The following is a 19,581-nucleotide window of genomic DNA, read 5'->3' as shown; positions in this document are numbered from 1 at the left end:
AGGAGTGAACTCAGGCCTCCGAGACTAGCCTCAGTCTCAGCCTGCTTGTGGCACTGAATCTCTCTAGGTTTGGCCATGTGTTTGGACCCGTGATGATTACCTGTTCTGTTCATTTCCTCAGGGGCACCTGGCATTGTCCACTGTCAGAAGACAGGATACTGGGCTAGATGGACCTTTGGTCTGATCCAGTATGGCCATTTTTATGTCCCCACCCTGTGTGGCTGATCCCAACTCTTAGAATCAGGTTTTCAGTGCACATCCTTGCAAAAGGGTTCAAAATTCACAATGAATATGTCTCAGTGTTTGCTTAAAATTAGTTCTTTCAATGGACTTTCCCGCTAATAAACTCAATTGCTAGAATATTTGTTGAAAGCAAACACAACATGGAGAACACAAGTGAAATGGATGTCTAACACTATTGATATGGATTTTTGTGAAAATGTTTTGCGGTTTTTCAACCGTCTTCTAGACCTTGTGTAAAATATTGTGTATGTAGTCTAATTAATGTGGTTAAATGGTGCTGTATTCTGTGGTTATAATTGGTGTAGGCTTGGTTGCTATGTACTGTGGATTCTGTGGTTTAACTCTGCTATCTTTGTTGCTAGCAATTTTTTTTTAACTTTATTAGCACTTGCTTTCCACACTCCCTGAGCCATATTGACATGTCTCTAGAGTGCACATTGTCACTTGTTACAGGGATCCTTTTCTTCCCCTCTTCTGTTTGCATTTGGGACACCATAGGTTATTTGTGCATTGTTAGAGGATATAGTCACTCCTGTGACTCAGATTGCTGCTATGAGCCACAAAAATTGCTTATGTTGAAGGGGTGGCTGTTCACTGAGATGAAAATTCAGCACAACCCTCAAACACGTGCTTCAATCTCATTGACATTAAGATTTCCAATCTTTCTAAAATATATGCTTTAACCCAACATGTTGTGTTAAACTAGAGGCAGGAATCATTAGATGAAATGCTGGCCTGTGGTATGCAGGAGGTCAGAGTGGAGGAGCTTAATGGTCCTCCTGGTCTTTAAACACCCAAACCATGAACTGGATTTAAGCAGACACTTAAGTGCTTTTCTAGATTGGAGGCTTGTCAGCAGGGCCGGCTCCAGACACCAGCCTACCAAGCACGTGCTTGAGGCGGCACCTTGGGACGGGGCGGCGCTCGGGTTTTTTTTCATTTTTTTTGGTTCGGCCGGGCGGCGCTGGTGGAGGCGGGGCTTGGATGGCGCTGCGCTGGTGAGGAGGGGACTTGGGTGACGTGATGCGACACTTGGGGGGGCGGAGACTTGGGCGGTGTGACGCTCGGAGAGGGGTTCGGCAGCACAGCACTCACGGGGGCGGGGTGGTACTCTTTTTTTTTGCTTGAGGCGGCAAAAATGTTAGAGCCAGCCCTGCTTGTCAGCTAGGCATGTGCTGCTGCTGTATTTTCTTTGGCAGCTAGGGAAAAATGTAGTTCTAAAATGCACATATCTTCTCTTCTACACAAGTTTATTTCAGAGATGGGGCTTAGTATCTTCATTTTTGATGTTGGCAAATGCAGCCTATTATGAGATTGCTTCCATATGGACCATTTTATCCATGTATGGATTTTCCCCAGAGAAAGACTCCTAGATCCTTGTTCTTCCCAACCCTTATGTTTTAGTGAATCACGGGTCAAGAGATTGTCATTCAGTTTCCTATTGCCATTCAGAAAATCCCTTCCTGTGAGAACTAAGTATCTCCAAATCCTCACCTGAAACGCAGAGAATTTTTTTCAAAACCTGATAGCTGTCTTGCCACCGTAAAAACATGCAGATATTTTAAGGAGCAAGACTTAGTTGACAGGCTTTGAGAATCTGGCCCTTTAGAGAGAACTCCGTAAAAGTTTGGTCTGAGTCTTTAACATATAACGACAGATACATTTTTGCATACAGCTTTTGCCTGTTGTAGGCATAATGAATGCTCATGTTATATTGCAGGTGTATGTGATAGTGTATGCAAAACAGAATGAAAGGCAAGGTTCATGCCTTTTGAAAATGTGAATATCTTTTGTTAATGCAGCCCTAGATATAGGTAAGAATTCCTACTTGTTTATCTCTCAATGGTAATGCTCAAACTCCCCAAATTATCTATAATTTCCAAAATGGTTCTAATTCTGCAAACACAGTGTTATATTTCTACCCCCTACCTTTCATCTGTTTGTATCTTTGAGGCCTGGCTTATGCGAAGTTGCACTAGTTTAACTAAAGGTTTTTTGATCTATTTTTATATCTAAAATATATACATAATATAAAATATGATTCAACGGTAACACACAAAAATGATTCCTAAATATCTTTGTAGTGAACATGTCTGATTTTTTGTGTCAAGTATCAGAGGGGTAGCCGTGTTAGTCTGGATCTGTAAAGGCAGCAAAGAGTCCTGTGGCACCTTATAGACTAACAGACGTATTGGAGCATGAGCTTTCGTGGGTGAATACCCACTTTGTTGGATGCATGCGGCGAAGTGGGTATTCACCCACGAAAGCTCATGCTCCAATACATCTGTTAGTCTATAAGGTGCCACAGGACTCTGCTTATTTTTTGTGGTAGACTGTATTTCAATAACAGTCATTTATTTAAACTAGGACAAAACAATGTTTCGATTAGCCTACTTCTATTTAAATGTGGCTTACAAGAGTTTAGATTGCATTAATAAACTGATAGCTGTCAGGTAAACTGACACGAGCTGAATTTAAACAGATCATAGTATCCATGCAAGGGTTTGTACCCATTTAATTAAAATCAGCTTTTAAAGCTAATTTGAGAAGTTGCAACAGTTTGTGTTTAGACAAGGCCTATATTATAACCCTCTGTGGCATGGCGTGTCTTTTTTCCATGGTTATACACCACCCAGGACAGGGAAGCCCTGATCTTGATTAGGGCTTTGAGATGCTGCCATAGGAAATATTTATACTAAGAGTTGATAACATACCACGTTTCTTGTTTTGTGGCAGTCCAGGGGGGTAGGCTTGTCAGCTAGGGCTAGTGAGAAGAACCTCACCCAATTGGTACTTTATAGTATAGAATTTTAATTTAATAAATAAGACGTGTTCACTATGAAGATCTTCAGGAATCATATTCTGTGTGTTACTGTTGAATCTTATTTTACATTACATATATAAAATAGACATTAAAAACATTTACTTAAACTAGTGCAACTTTGCATGAAGACTAAGACAAAAACGGATGAAAGGTAGGGGATAGGAATATAGCACGGAGTTTGAAGAATGAGAACTGTTTTGTTAATTATAGGTAATTTGCTTTTTTTCAGCATTACTATAGAGAGATAAACAAGTAGGAATTCTTACCTATATCTAGGGCTGCACTGACAAAGATTATTCACATTTTCAAAAGGCATGAACTGTTTTGCATATGCTATCACATACACCTGCAATATTACATGAGCATTCATTATGACTACAGTAGGCAAAATCTGTATGCAAAAAATGTATCTGTCGTTATATGTTAAAGACTCAGACCAAACTTTTATGAACTTCTCTCTAAAGGGCCAGATTCTCAAAGCCTGTCAACTAATTTTTGCTCCTAAAAATGTCTGCATGTTTTTACAATGGCAAGACAGCTATCAGGTTTTGAAAAAATTCCTCTGCTTTTCAGGTGAGGATTTGGAGATACTGCTGACAGGGAAGGATTTTCTGAATGGCAATAGAAAACTGAATGACAATCTCTTGACCTGTGATTCACTAAAAGATAAGGATTCAGAAGAATTCAGAAGGGTTTGGGAGTTTTTCTCTGGGGAAAATCCATACATGGATAAAATGGTTCCTATGGAAGCAACCTCACTACAGTCTGCATTTGCCAACATCATCTATGCAGTGAAAACTGTGAACACTAAGCCTCATCTCTGAAATAACCTTGCATAGAATAGAAGATACTGTTGCATTTTAGAGCTACATTTTTGCCAAGCTGCCAAAGGAAATACAGCAACTGCACTTGCTAAAAACTTACAAGGCTCCAATTTAGAAAGCACTTAAGTGTCTGCTTAATCCAGTTCAGAGTTTGAGTGTTTAAAGACCAAGAGGACCATTATGCTCATCTAGTCTGACCTCCTGTATAATACAGGCCAGCATTTCACCTAATGATTCCTGCCTCTAGTTTAACACAGCCTGTTGGGTTAAAGCATATATTTTAGAAAGATTGGCAATCTTAATGTAATGAGATTGAAGCACATTTTGAGGGTTGTGCTGAATTTTCATCTCAGCGAACAGCCACCCCTTCAACATAAGCAATTTTTGTGGCTCATAGCAGCAATCTGAGTCACAGGAGTGACCCTCCAACAACGCACAAATAACCTATGGTGTCCCAAATGCAAACAGAGGGGAGGAAGAAAAGATGCCCTGTAACAAGCGACAATATGCACTCTAGAGACATGTCAATATGGTTCAGGGGAAAGCAAGTGCTAATAAAGTTTTAAAATATTGCTAGCATCAAAGATAGTGTAGTTAAACCACAGAATCCACAGTACATAGCAACCAAGCCTACGCCAATTATAACCACAGAATACAGCACCATTTAACCACAGTAATTAGACTACATACACAATATTTTACACAAGGTCTAGAAGAGAGCTGGTTGAAAACTACAAAACATTTTCACAAATATTCATATAGATTTTTAAAGACATCCATTTCAATAGTGTTCTCCACATTGCGTTTGCTTTCAACAAATGTTCTAGCAATCGAGTTATCTGGAATGTCCATTGAAGGAGCTAATTTTAAGAAATGCTGGGACATATCCTTTCTGAATTTCGAACCCTTTTGCAAGGATGTGCACTGAAAACCTGATTCTAAGAGTTGGGATCAGCCACACAGGATATTGAAACATTTGGTGTGACCATTACTGCAAACACATGGCCAAACCCAGAGAGATTCAGTGCCACAAGCAGGCTGAGACTGAGGCTAGTCTTGGAGGCCTGAGTTCACTCCTAACATTGGGCTTAATTTCACACCCTGGGAATTTCGCCACTGGGACCCAAATCAGGTCCACTGTGGGTGGAAGTATAGATGCTGAGCATGTGCAGAACTCCTTTTCCCCAGCCAGAGACCACTGCCACTCCAAAGCCTGCAGCCTGTCAGACCACCCCTACTTGGGGCCTTTGAAGCTGAGGAATAATCTTAACAGTTCCAGTAAAGGGCCAGGTACTATGACCAATTCCATCTTCTTCAGACCATTCCCATGATGCAAAGCAGCCTTAACAACAAGGGATCTGGGCCCGTGGTTTGCCCCAGCAGATTCCTTTAGGTTTGGCTAATTTATATTGGGGACTAGACTTTTCCACAGCCACTTTCAGGATCAGAAACATAAAGATTGGATTAAAATGATCTTTGCTCCCTGCCCTTTCCACTTTGATTTGACATGAGCATAGCTCAATGAAATTGGAGGTTCTGGCCTCAATATTTCAATTTTCTAAAACACTTCTGTCTATTTTTATATGTAATTTAAAATGTGATTCAACACTAGCACTCAGAATATGATTCTTGAAGATCTTTGTAGTGAACACAATGTTTTATTTTTAGAGGTAGATTCTGTATTTAAATTAAAAGGTCAGTGTAAATAGTTCATACAGTAATGAGAAGCTTTTCATAATCTTCCAAGCAGTGATCACTAAAACTTCCAGCTGCCAATTTCATCTGCTTTACATTAGAACATGATGATATTGCAAGTCAGGACACAGGGAAGTCTCCAAGAGTGGAAGGACATAACTTCTACCTATTTTAATTCACTGTATCTCGCTACAGCTCCAGAAATGCACTTACCCATCATGATTTGTCATCTCAACAGAGTTCTCGCCCTATTGTTAGAGAGGCCTGGGCTAATCTAGATTAATATATAAACTTATTTCCCACTAAACATGTAGCAAATAATCCACATGGCCTTTAAACACCAGAGATACGAAATACTGCTTTCTTTTTTCAGATGGTGAGTAATTGCTTCTTTTTCTGCCTCAAAGCAAGTATCAGAAGATGAGACCCTGACTATCCCTAAGAACCAGCTGAGAAGGAGTTATCATCAAATAACCCATCCCCAAGATTTCAAATTGTACATCCAAAAAGTGTGAACAACCTGACTTCAGGGCAATGTTATAAGATTTCAGTGAAGGGGGGGATGCATGTAAGGGATTCAGGTAAAATGCATTTCCCTAGTTTATACTGAGATTCATACAACAAAACAATAATACCTGTTCCCCTTTTCCTCCTAGTCCAGTTGTTTTCAATCTTTTTTCATTTGTGGATCCCTACAAATTTTGAAATGGAGATGCAAACCCCTTTTGAAATCTTAGATGGGGTCCACAGACCCGCAGTGATCCATGGACCAGAGGCTGAAAACCACTGTCCTAGTCCACTGCGTCTGTTTCTGTGAGCTGCTGCCAAATGTGTTTTTAGGAGAATGAAGGATATGTTGTTACTTAAGAACTACTAACAAGAATTGAATAGGGGCTGTAATGAAGATACTTATTTCACAGCTTTGAATAAAAAGTCATCGTGTTGGGAGATCCAAATTAAAAACAAGCCGTCCTGGAGACTGTACAGCATGGTCTCTGTGTCAATTTACACACACAATTTAATTGGGACACATTTGTGTTAAACACTTATGCTTTAGTAGCATTTAGAGTAGAGCTGGGTGAATAATGAAATTTATATTTGATTCACTTGCAATTTCAAAATAATCAAAGTTTTGATTCATGTTGAACCCAAACCAACTGATTAACATTTTTGGTGAAACAGAGTTGAGAAAATTTTGGATAGTGGCTCAAATGAAACACTTTATTTTGATTGCAGGTATCTTGACACAAACCAGAGGAGCCTCTTCCCCTACAGCCCAACAGTTAGGGTTCTCTCCTGGGATGTGAGAGATGCTGGTTCAATTTCTTCCTGTGTCTAATGTGGAGAATGGATTTGAATTTGAGTCTCTCACAACAGGATTTTCCTATTTATTTGGCTATGCAATGTTCTGTAGCGGTCTTTCTCAGTTTTTCCTATTGACTCTGTTCCACTTATGTATAAGTTAGTCACTAGAGCACAGACTTGGTTTCTCACATCTTAGGTGAGTACCCTACCCACTGGGTTATAGAGTATTTATACATTTTCCCTGGTCCATTGCCTATTCATTATTGAATTCATAGTGGAAATTCAGTCAATGGACATTTATTGGCACAAAGAATGACTGAGAATGTCTATAGTCCAGTGGTTAGGGTACTCCTATAATATAGGAGACTCAGTGCTTAATTTGTGCCTGCACCTCTAGGTTTGACGGTTTATAGCCCCAGCATCTCCATCTTACCATGTCAGTTATGAAAGTAAAAAAAATTGCTTGAGTCCCAGTGTGACACCCTGTGAGTTTATAGGGTACTGAATAATACTGAGCAGTGCAAGATGCACACTTCTGGGGAACAAGGCTGGGACCAAGAATTTGGGGGTGTCAGCCTGTATGTAATTCATGAGTGACTGATCAGAGTGCTCATGCATTTGACTAGGAGTAAATTTACATGCTGAAGGCTGTGTGAGAGCAGAATCTGTTCATCAGAAGCAATGTAAAAGGCACCCTGGCTTGAGAGTTCAGGGGACACTGCTTTTCCACAGTCCAGATTGTACTCTGGGGCATGTCACACACTAATTACTTGAGCCAGAGCATCTCTTTCATTACAAATTAAGCACTGAGGAGACTTAAATTCAAATCCCTGCACCCCATTAGGCAAGGGGGCGGGACTGAACCTGGGTCTCCCACATCCTGAAATCAAAATGGAAAATTTCAAATTGGGTCAAAACTAAACATTTTGTTTAGATATCACCAAAACATTTTGGGAGGTTTCCTTTTTGGTTTGGTTGAAGTTATTTGCTTAACTGAACATGAATATGGGAATAGTTTTGGGTTAAATGAAACAGTGTTTTTTTGGTGAATAAACTATTTACTGAAAAAAATTGCTGAGCTCTAGCTGAGAGGCCAACCAGGACAGTGCCCCATTGTGTTATACCAGGGTTGGCAACTTTTGGCACGCGGCTCACCAGGGTAAGCACCCTGTCGGGCCAGGCCGATTTGTTTACCTGCCGCATCTGCAGGTTCAGCCGATTGTGGTCCCACTGCCTGCAGTTCGCTGTCACAGGCTAATGGGGGCAGTGGGAAGTGGCGGCCAGCACATCTCTTGGCCTGGGACGGTGGCCTGGGACAGTGAACCGCATTGTGGCTCCCATTGGCCTGGGACGGTGAACCGCAGCCAGTGGGAGCCACAATCAGCCAAACCTGTGCACACGGCAGGTAAACAAACCGGCCCAGCCCACCAGGGTGCTTACCGTGGCAAGCTGCGTGCCAAAGGTTGCTGATCCCTGTGTTATACAAAGATAATACATGACAGTCGCTACATGAAAGAGTTTACTGTCTAAAAGACAAGATTCTGCCATCATCTGCATTTGTGCAAAACCGTGTAAGTCTGTACATAGACAAGCAGGATTTATCAAAGGAAAGTTGGTTCTCTTCAGTTATTATTTAAATTCCAAGTACCCTGTTGTGGCATCTCCTATAAGACTACTGCACCACTGTTTACCAAGTGATTGTCAAGGTGAAATTTTCATTTATTTATTTTTTTATTTATTTTTAGAAAAGCCTCACAAGAGTAAAGGATTGGCCTATGAAAACTGGTCAAGGATGAAGCCACTTGTCATGTGGGAATTCAAATCTAATCTGACATTGCCCACGGTTTTAGTACAAATTAAAGATACTTTGAAGACAAAAAGAGGAAGAGAGTTTATAACTAGTGCATAAAATCCAAACATCATGGGCCAAATCCTCACTTGGTGTAAATCAGTGTACCTCCACTGATGCCAGTGGAATGAAGTCTGCTTACATCAGCTGATGATATTTGAAAGAAAGGTGAAGAAATCATGTTGAGGAGAATTATGAAATAACCTACCCCTAAAGAAAGTTGCTATTTAACACCATCATACAGTGGTTGATTTATGCCCTGAAACATATTTGTTTATCTCTTCAATGTTTTTTATTCAGTCTAGTAACTCTGGATGTCATTACCATTATCAGTGTTAGATAATTTTTGGAATCCTAAGCTCTTGGCCACATTGATGGCTTGTAGCAATTGTGGTGTTTTTAAAAATCATTTTGTCATTAATATTCCTCTTATCAATATTGGCTTGCCTTTCAGTTTCACTTAATGTCTTCTTGTCCTCTTATGAACATGGACACTTGTTGAACCTTCCTGTTCTATAACATTGGTTACTTTGCATATCTATGTCATGTCTTAGTTGTTCAGTCTCATCTTTTCATCTCACCTAGGATGGAAGTTAATTGTTTTCATTACCTGTCTCTGGACGACTTGAATTTCTCCTACACAATTTGAGTGTGAGCGGAATTGAACTCTATATTCTAAGAGTAGGTACTATCTACTTGCATAATGGCATAATATATATTGAGTATTATCTGTCCCTTTCTGAAGCAAGCTTCCCACAGACCAGGACACACTACTTGTGGTGTAGTTCATTCAGTGCCCTTAAATGCCCCAATAGCACATATGTGGGTGAAGCCAAACAATCATTATACTCTCAGATTAACTCACACAGAATAATGATAAAAGACAAACACTCCATATCACCTACGAGTGCACACTTTTCACAAAGAGATCAGTCTATATCTGACCTCTCAGTTCTCATCCTCAAAGGAAAACCGCACAATACCTTCAAAAGATGAGCTTAAATTCATAACTCCCCCCCTCATGACTGTGCATTAACAGACCACTTCACCTTGAATGGTCCCTTGAAATATGTGTTAACTACTTATGCTGAACATTGTTTCACCTTGTATTTAGCTGTGACACTGTGAGTACATTTCTTAGACCTGAAGAAGAGCTCTGTATAAGCTCGAAAGCCTGTCTCTCTCACCAACAGATGTTGCTCTAATAAAAGATATGACCTCACCCACCTTGTCTCTCTAATATCCTGGCACCAACACAGCTACAACAACGCAGGAAACAGACAAACATTTGGTATTTTGGGACTTCTCAGAAGCTGCTGCTATCCAATCTCTTTTGTTGGTGAGGAGTGTTCACAGAGTTAAACCAATTTTTGTGTTCTGATTTACAGCTTCACTTGAAAACAGCACAGAGTAGTATAATCGGCTATTGCAAATAAAAATGAATTTGTGATATATGAAGTGTCTTCAGAGGTAGACAGGGGAAAAGAGTCTGACATGCTGACATCTGGGCCCAGTGTCTCCTACCACATCAAAGTCTTCACCTCACACTATCTTTATGGTCTTACATAGACTTCTCAATTCAGCAATTGCTTTGCTGCTGCTGCTGCTAATCAAAAGTCAAACAATGTGCCTATTATGTTATTTGAAGAGATAGGATAATTATCTCAACTGCCAGGTGCTAACAGTAAGTTTTCCTATGCCCAATTAAGGTGTGGTAAAACGGTCAAAGTTGTTTAAAGGCTTTTGATATTGGGCTGCTAGACTCTGGTTTCAAAGGTCTCTGCAATGAGACCCCAATTCAGCAAAGCATTTAAGCATGTGCTTAACTCCAAGGACATGAATAGCCCGACTGAATTCAACAGGTTGTGACATTGTCTTCAGTGTCACTAACTACATAAGTGCTTTATGGAATCTGGATCAACGTGTAAAGAACATGGCACTGTTGATAGAAGAACTGGACTAGGTGGACCATTGGTCAGACCCAGTATGGCTGTTCTTATGAGTGATTTACCCAACATCATACAGGAAGTCTGGTGGAACAAGGAATCAAACCCAGGTCCATCAAGTCCCAGTTAGCACCTTAACTCTAGAACCATCCTTTCCTTTCTATCTGCCATTCACTTCTGATTTTTGGAGAGAGAATGCAGAACCTCCTTCTTTCATCCACATTTTTAGGACTTGCACTGAAGAAGCCAATAAGGTGAATGGCTTATTGCCATGGGCTCACGCTTGGCTGGGCCAACAAATTCAATAAGTAACTCAAAGCATTAGAATTTTTTCTTTTTAGTAATAAGGGAAATGAAACCAGACTAGGTTTGGGGTCTATTTGAACTGTTATCTTAGTCTCTGATATGAAACTATTCTGTATCAATAAAGACAGTCCAATCACTTTATGATTTTATCCCCTATACCTGTCCTGATCATGCTGCAGCACTCTATCCAGTGTATTATTCTCATTTTAACTGAATGAAGGAAGAATATTTTTAAATTTATAATACCAATTTAATATGTAGGTTTAGTACAATGTATTAAATTACTAAATACTAAATTGTATAAATCACTGTACTAAATTGTGTCTAAATCTGAGAAAAACAGAATTAGTACATGCTTATTAATAAGTTCTGCCTATGATTCATTTAGTTAGGTATAAATATTAACACTCATTGTACCTTAAGGCTCAGTCCTCAGGGGTGGCCACTCTCCATTCAGTTCAGCTAGAGAAGAGCAAAGATCGCTCTAAACCCCTTTGCAGCTCCCATAGACCAGGGCTGGTCAGGGGCCATTTCTGCCCTTGGCACAACTTATGGCAACCAGAAGGCTGCCGTCACAGTGTTCTCAACTCACTACTGGGGTGCCGTCTTGTGGCTACATCTGGGAATAGTTCTGCTCAATCTGACGCCCTTTCTGACGCCCCTCATGCTGCAGGAGTTGCAGTGCTTCCTCTTTGTGACTTGGGGTCCTCCCTCTGAATGGGTTGGCCCCCTGGCCAGTTCACTATAGTTTTCTCCTTCCATGGTATCAAAGTCTCATGGGACTGGTTGACTGGGTATCGTTCCCGACAGTCTTCCAATTCAAGGCTATGCCACTTCCTCAGAGATTGGTAGGGGAACCAGGGCCCATCCATTACTCCAGGTTCCAGGCCAGGGAAATTAGCTGCCAAGATTTGCATCATCGCAAACCTTGCTGCCATTTCACTGGGCTGTCTCCTACCACACCTTTATCAGTCTTCTGTGCCACCATCCCCTGGATAAATCCTTCCTTCAGGGCCAGGAACCTTATTCTCTCCCCAGGTTTTCTCCTTTTCCTCTCTGAGCCCAGAGCATGACTGCAGGTTTCTACACTGCAGTCACTTTCTGCTCTCACTTCCTGGACTTACACCAGCCCTGTCTGCTCCTATCCATGTGGGCTCCATCCTCAGTCAATGCTTGCCTAACTCTCCCTTGTGTGTGGCTTATCAGGATATTTAATCCCTCCTGAGCCACACTGGCTGTTTTTAAGAGCAGGTTAGACAAACACCTGTCAGGAATGGTCTAGTTATTATTTTGTCCTGCCTTGAGTGCAGGGGACTAGCCTAGATGATCTATTGAGGTCCCTTCCAGTCCTCCACTTCTGTGATTAACCTGTATGGACCAGTGGATTGTGAACACCCCATCACAGCTACCCTAAATTACACTGGCTCTGACAGCCACCAAGGGGGCTGGAGTGCATGACTTATGAGGAGAGGCTGAGGGAACTGGGACTGTTTAGTCTGCAGAAGAGATGAGTGAGGGGGGATTTGATAGCTGCTTTCAACTACCTGAAAGGGGGTTCCAAAGAGGATGGATCTAGACTGTTCTCAGTGGTACCTGATGACAGAACAAGGAGTAATGGTCTCACGTTGCAGTGGGGAAGGTTTAGTTTGGATATTAGGAAAAACTTCACTAGGAGGGTGGTGAAGCACTGGAATGAGTTACCTAGGGAGGTGTGGAATCTCCTTCCTTAGAGGTTTTTAAGGTCAGGCTTGACAAAGCCGTGGCTGGGATGATTTAGTTGGGAACTGCTCCTGCTTTGAGCAGGGGGTTGGACTAGATGACCTCCTGAGGTCCCCCTGATATTCTATGATTCTATGAACCATCACTCCATCTACAGATTACTCCGAACTGCAGGACACCTCCCATCCCTATACACCTGACAAACCTGGTGGCTGTGAAAGGGTGTGACCCAAGAACCCCTTAATGTCAACTACCAAGGGGGTTACAGGAATGTCCTGATTCTGGTATGTACATTCTGGTTTACCAAAAATATCATGTGAGAAGACTCTGGGGTTGAGGTTAACTTCTTTAGATATGAGGATAGCCTGTCCTGGTGTCCAGTGGATAAGGGGCTGGATATCACAGAAGAACGCTTCAAAGATGCTTGGGGACCAGGGTGCTCCTATTGTTAACTTGAAAAGCAAAGCAAGGGCTGGCATAGTCCTTAGAAGACTGCCTGGGTGACTAACAGTCTAGTGGTGTCAGGGAGCTGACATTCAATTCAGCACAAGCATGTCTCCCTCATGCTGGAGGCAGGTGGAGATCACAAGGTGACACAGTTCTGGGCACTCTGAGAACCATCACATGGCCATTCATTTCTTCTCTGTCAAGAGATCACTCAGCTGATCGGTCAGACCAGCTTTGTACCACCAAGGCTCTGGCTCTTACTTTCTTTCCACTCTCTTCCTCTACTGCAATTTCTTTTAATATACTGAAGCTCTTCCCATACCAGATATACAGGAACATTCATATTACTTAGAATTACCAGCTGAAGTAACCTTACTGTGCTTTGTCTAATAAACTTGTGATTTTGTGATATCAGGCCAAATTCACCCCTAGTATGACTTCAGAAGGCACAACACAGGCAAATCTGACCTATCATTGTCACTCATAGTCCTGTTATATAGATCAACATATATGGCATAGATCAACAAAGTCCAGCAACTCATATTCAGTGAGTTTCAGTGAGGTGCACGTGCCATTTCTACTGGCTGACAAGGTACATGTAGTGACTAATCTAGTAGTTGCTGCAGGTGCTGCATGCCACATCCTCAGGATGTAATTGCTTCTAAAAGATGCCATATAATTTAAGAAGGGCTGGGGTGCTGAATTACTGGGAAAAAAGGCTTGTTTAAATACATTGAGATCCCTCTGAAATGGCAACAAACTGTGGAACTACAGCAGCTGGTGGCTTGTCATGCCAACAAAAACAAGCTGAATGACTGCACACTAATGTTTTTAAACTCTAATCGCTCCAATGTCTGCAACAGTGGAAGAAGTAGGGCTAGACTAGATTGTGTAAGGATTAACTTTTGTCCTAGTTCTCAAACATTCTACTATTACATTCAAAACAAAAAAACACCAACTTTCTTTGACTGGTACACTGTTTCTGAAACAGGAGACCAACTCTGAAGTCAGGCTCTCTGTATTTATTTTATAATGTTGAAAAAAAACTGTTAAGTTAGAGACAGATGTACAGGTTATTCAGGTTCCAATACAGAAAAGATTTAAGTACATGCTTATGTTATTTCTATTCAGGACAGCACTTAAGGTTATGCTCGACTTCAGTGGGACTTCAGGACATTTTTCAAGTAAGTTCTTAATAGGGATACCTTCCTGATTTGGGATCTCCATGAATTTTGCCCTTCTGTTCTTGAGTTACCTGTGAATATGTTTCAGTATTTACAAAACTGTTTTAACCTCTTGTGTATCAATACTCAGCTCTGGGAGTTTTCAAAACTTAAAATCTACATAGTCCATTAAATAAAACCCAAGACAACCTTCATATTATTTGTAAACTATTTTCTTCACTACACCTTTCACTGTTTGTTGTTTGGGGTGCGTGGTTAATTGCTGGAGTTACATACTAGCATTTCTGCTTTCTCATTAATGGACTGGCACTTTTATAAACTGGAAGAAGAACATCAGAGATTTCAGCATGGCCAAGCAAACATTTACAGCACAAACCCATTTACTTAGGTGAGTAAGACTTTTGTTGTGTGAAAACAAGACCTCAAGTTCAGACAAATGTTAGCAGAAAACAGAATGGGTCACTAACACTGCTGAAGAGAATATGCCATTTTATTCAAATGAATATTAATTAGTACTTTTTTGCAATATTCACCTACTTCTACATGTGTAGAAACCAGGCAGGATTTGGTCCCCATTAGAGAACACTCAATAAATATATATACTAGCACAAGTATTTGAATACTACTTAACACAGTAGTAAGTAGTAAAAACTGAGAATTAATTAATTGAAAAAAATGTATTCTAGCAGTATTATCTTATTAGTTTTTAAGGTAATCAGTTTACTTCCTAATCATTAAAACTACAGAATGCTCAACATTTACATTACTGGCATCTGAATAATATATTTTCATAGTATGACCATTTATTTACAAATCATTTTCATATTTGAACAAACAAAAATGTCTACTGTCAAAAAGTGTTGTCTTTATTTAAAAAAAAACCACTTAAATGTGTGATCTCAGGACATGATCATTGAAATCAACAGAAGAGCAGCATTGACATCTACAGTTACTACATGAACAGGTGGAAGTAGGCAAGAGAGGAGAGTCTACAGAAAGGAGGCCCTGGAGTATAGAAAGAAGGGGGAGCTTTATATCCAAAGAGGTATGAAAATAATAAAAGAGACTTTTTGAAACCACCAGGCATTAAAAATCCCACAGGATTTATCCAATCCCCTATGGACCAATTTCAAATTCTAGTGAGAATCTGTGGCTACTATGAAATCATACTATGTTGCACTCTGAAACATTACGTCAGAGTATGATCCCACATCTAACAGGATACACACTTCTCAAGCTTACTAATGGGGTAGCTTCATAAGGCAGCCAGAATTTAGAACTACTTCATTGTAGATCACTTTTTAAAAGGGGCCACTTGCCCTTGTCACTGCAACTAGAAATGTAAGATTTATCATACATTAGATAAAATTTTCCTTAGAAGGGAGAAAAGATTATTTTTCCCACAGGAAAAGGAAGATATGAAATATTTTGCTTCCTACTAGAATGCAAACAAGAGAGCTGCAAACATAGGACCAGATCCTTGACCTTGAGATGGCCCTTTGATGCTACACAGGGTTGTGTAAAGGGTTTGTGAATGAAGTTGGGTTACCTAATTTACTGGGGATTCTCTGGGTTCTTTAGGACTACTGTAGACAGCCCCAGGCCACCCAGTTGCAGCCTCTGATGTAGCAGCCTGTGACACACATCAAAAATGGTAATAGTAAAAATTGTCTTACTTTTCTCACATCAATGCCTCAGTTACTCTTCTTTTCACTATCTCTTCAGGCCTTGAATAATTTACCTCTGCCAGGAGAATCTACCTCTTCATCAAGCTTTTCCACATACTTGCATGGCCGTACTGCTCTTTATACAGTCCTGGCCACTCCTTCCCAGCATGCCTTGCAGCAGCCTACAATTCCCAGGGTCCTTCAGGAAACTACATTTCCCAGAATGGAAACAAGTCCCAGTGACAGGTGAGCTAGCAGCATCTGATCTTGAAGGGCCAGCACATTCTGTTATAGTAAGGTGTGGTGGTAAGGGTCTTAAAACATGATGAAAGACAGCAGAAAAAGAAGACCTTTTCACCTGAAAAAGAAAAGAGTAAGAAGGAATGTCACTAACACATTTACAGGCAACAGAAGGCATACTGAAAAATTGTTAGTCTTTTAAAAATCCTTTCTTATTATTATTCCAATTAATAGCAAGTAAATTAGAAAGAAATAGAAGGAAATCCATCTTCACCTAGCATGTAACAAACCTGTGAAATTCAGTGCCATGATAAAGTAAAATGTCATGGCTGGATTTTTAAAATGGTTGGATAGTTTTATTATCAAGTAATATTTGTAGTTTTCCATGCTAAAGTAAAGGTAGTCAGATCTTATGATTCATAAGATGATTACTTGAGGAATCAGGAAGCCAATTTTCCCTTGAGATACAACATTCCATATGTGTATAGGTGCTTTCTGGAGTGGAGAGATAAAGAGTCATCATCCTCTGTAGCATCAGATATCAGTCACCCTCAGAGGCAGAATTCTGGACTTGATGGACCAGTGGTTTAATTCATTACAGCAAATTCTGTGCCACTGACCATTCGTTTACATACACAAAAAAATCCATGGAGTGACACCAATCTACATCATTTTCATAAGTTCCAAGTTTTGCATTTGAATCTCTGATTTAACTAACACTTGGGTAAAATCACATGTAATTAGACAGCTCCCTAGTGGCTGCATAGCTGTGGATGCTGGAGAGGATAGGATTTCCCAAGCTAAGGTCACATTAACTGAATCTCAAATTTCCCTCCAGATCTGCTTTCCCTGGTGCTACCATGCAGCTTAACTTGTTGGCTTATTTCACTTCTGTTCATATCACATGCCTTCAGAGGGCTCTTCCAAAACAATTATGGAAGTCATGCAGCTCCAGAGCTCCACCATTTTTGGAAGATGAAAGAATATCTCAATTAGATGTGAAAGCTGCTGTCTGCCACATTAAGGAAGTCAAATTTCAGAGGTATGCAGTGTAAATCCAATAACATTACCTGGCCCTTAGTGTGCAGGAGCTTAACACTTTGATCAGGGACCTATTTTGTAAAGGCCTACGAAAGTATATTAAAGCCCTCAACTGTGGAAACTATATAACAAATAAAACAATGGTCTAAACAGTAGCAACAACCTTACTGTATTTTTTAGGTTTAATTTTTCAGATATGGAATCTGCTACTAAATTTAATTTAGCACCAGTATATCATATTTTTACTTAGAAGATCTCTTACAACAGGCAGATATTAAATGTGGGGAGATAAGCAAGTTTACTTTTATAGGACCTGATCCTCCACAGAGAAGTTTATTAAGTCTGAGTTTGGATGATGATTGTTGTTAGTAGAACTGGTCAGAAAAATTCCAATGAAACTTTTTTTGGTTGGAATTTGCCAATTTGTTGAAATTTAAAAATTCCACAGATATGATTTGGTTTTGACAAAGATCTTCCAAAAAACATGCAAATTTCACAGAGGAACCTGCCTGATTTTCTGCCAGCTCACCAGGCAGGCTACTGGGGAGCCCAGCCCTTCCAGGATCAGTGGCTCCAAGACAGCCTACCAGGCAGACTGCCTGTGAGTTGGGGATTCCAGCACTTTTAAGATCTGCAACTTTGATTTCAACTTTTAAAAATGTCATATTATAGTGTAATATATAACAAAAAACCAAAATTGAAACAAAAAATCATTTTGAAATGAAAACACAACATTTTATTCTGAAAATGTCAAAATAGGACATTTCAACATTGTCAAGATATTTTATCCTTTCTTTTTCCCTAAATGAAATTTTGGAGAAATCAGCATGATTTCACAAAGGGTTTTGATTTTGATGAAATTGCATTTTCCAACAGAAAATGGTTCTGTCAAAGTTTTTCAAATCAGTTGTAATTATTATATTACTGAGGTGCACAATGCTGTAGTACAGTTCCTGAATATTGTCTGTCTTCTGTTGTAATAATTTCCATAGAAGAAAGTTCATATGCAAAGTATTTGAAAATATACATAATTAATGACTTTAAGGGTAACATTTACATGGGTAACATCTGATGATGGTTCTTCACTTCCTGTTATTTCTACCTGCTCTCAGTGTTTTCTTTAGAATTCAGTAGCTGCACAAGGAACAGTTGGCTCATGATCAATAATTTGCAAAAAAATCATGAACTGATTTTTGGGATCTGCACCTAGCCAGGTCAAGCAATTATATAACAAATATGTATAATGCTAGAAAGAGTAGAAGTAGAGGTGCCAGAAATGAAACATTATCCCTTTCAGACAAAATCTCAGACAAAGATCTTTATCTCAGAATGATGTATGGGATGTATTTTTGAGATGACTCCACATAATATCTCTAGTATTAAGTTAGCAAGTAAAATAAAAAGAAACAAAATATTGTATTTGTCCTGAGTTATCTTAGCCAAATATGGACAGAGGACTTTGTAAGGAGGTTATGGAACACATGAAATAACACCAACATTTATAGCACCTGGTGGAATATCTGAAGTAACCGTAGCATTGATTTGATTAACCAAATTATTCTCTCAGTTACTCTACTGTAATTCCAGAGTGACTCCACCGAAGACAAGGGAGTTACTCTGCAATTTACACTGAATATCACTGAAAGCAGAATCTGGACTGCTAATTGTGGTAAAAATTAAAATTCAGATGCAACTCAAAGTATAGGGGAGGAAAAAAAAACATACCTCTTCCATATAAAAGCAGAGGAGATAAATTTCCAAGGACGGAGAACTGTCACACACAGTATGCATTTCAAGGAAGAGACTCCTTGAGTTATAACTTTCTTAGAAGGGAGAGTGTGCTATCCAGACTTCTACTGTCTAGCTTTTTCATTCTCTGTAGCCATCTTCCATGAAGATTTATCTTGGACTCCCTTGCAGCTAATTATGCTGCTCAGTGCTCTGTATATCCGAGATCAGCTTGGAGGGGAAGTCACATGCACTTTGGTCTAACCTCTCTCGGAAGGTGTACCTCAAACACATAGTTATGGAAGTCACTCATGGGCTATAGCAATCTTTATTACAGAATTCCAAAAGTGCAAAAACCAACAAAAATAACAGCCCTACCAAATCTGAGAGGGGCACTGTGTCTGTGAGGAATGGATAAGGGCAGCTCATAGATGAGTAACTTATTTTAAGGAAGAGAAACTCAGCGTGAGCAAGGAGTTATTCCAGTTCTCTGGTTGCAACTCCGAAGTATCCTATTTGAAGATGCACAGCATCTGGCACACCTTTAGTCACATGTACTTTCC

Source organism: Gopherus evgoodei, chromosome 1 (assembly GCF_007399415.2).
Source record: "Gopherus evgoodei ecotype Sinaloan lineage chromosome 1, rGopEvg1_v1.p, whole genome shotgun sequence".
NCBI classification, from domain to species: Eukaryota; Metazoa; Chordata; order Testudines; family Testudinidae; genus Gopherus; species Gopherus evgoodei.
This window is presented reverse-complemented; position numbering follows the sequence as displayed.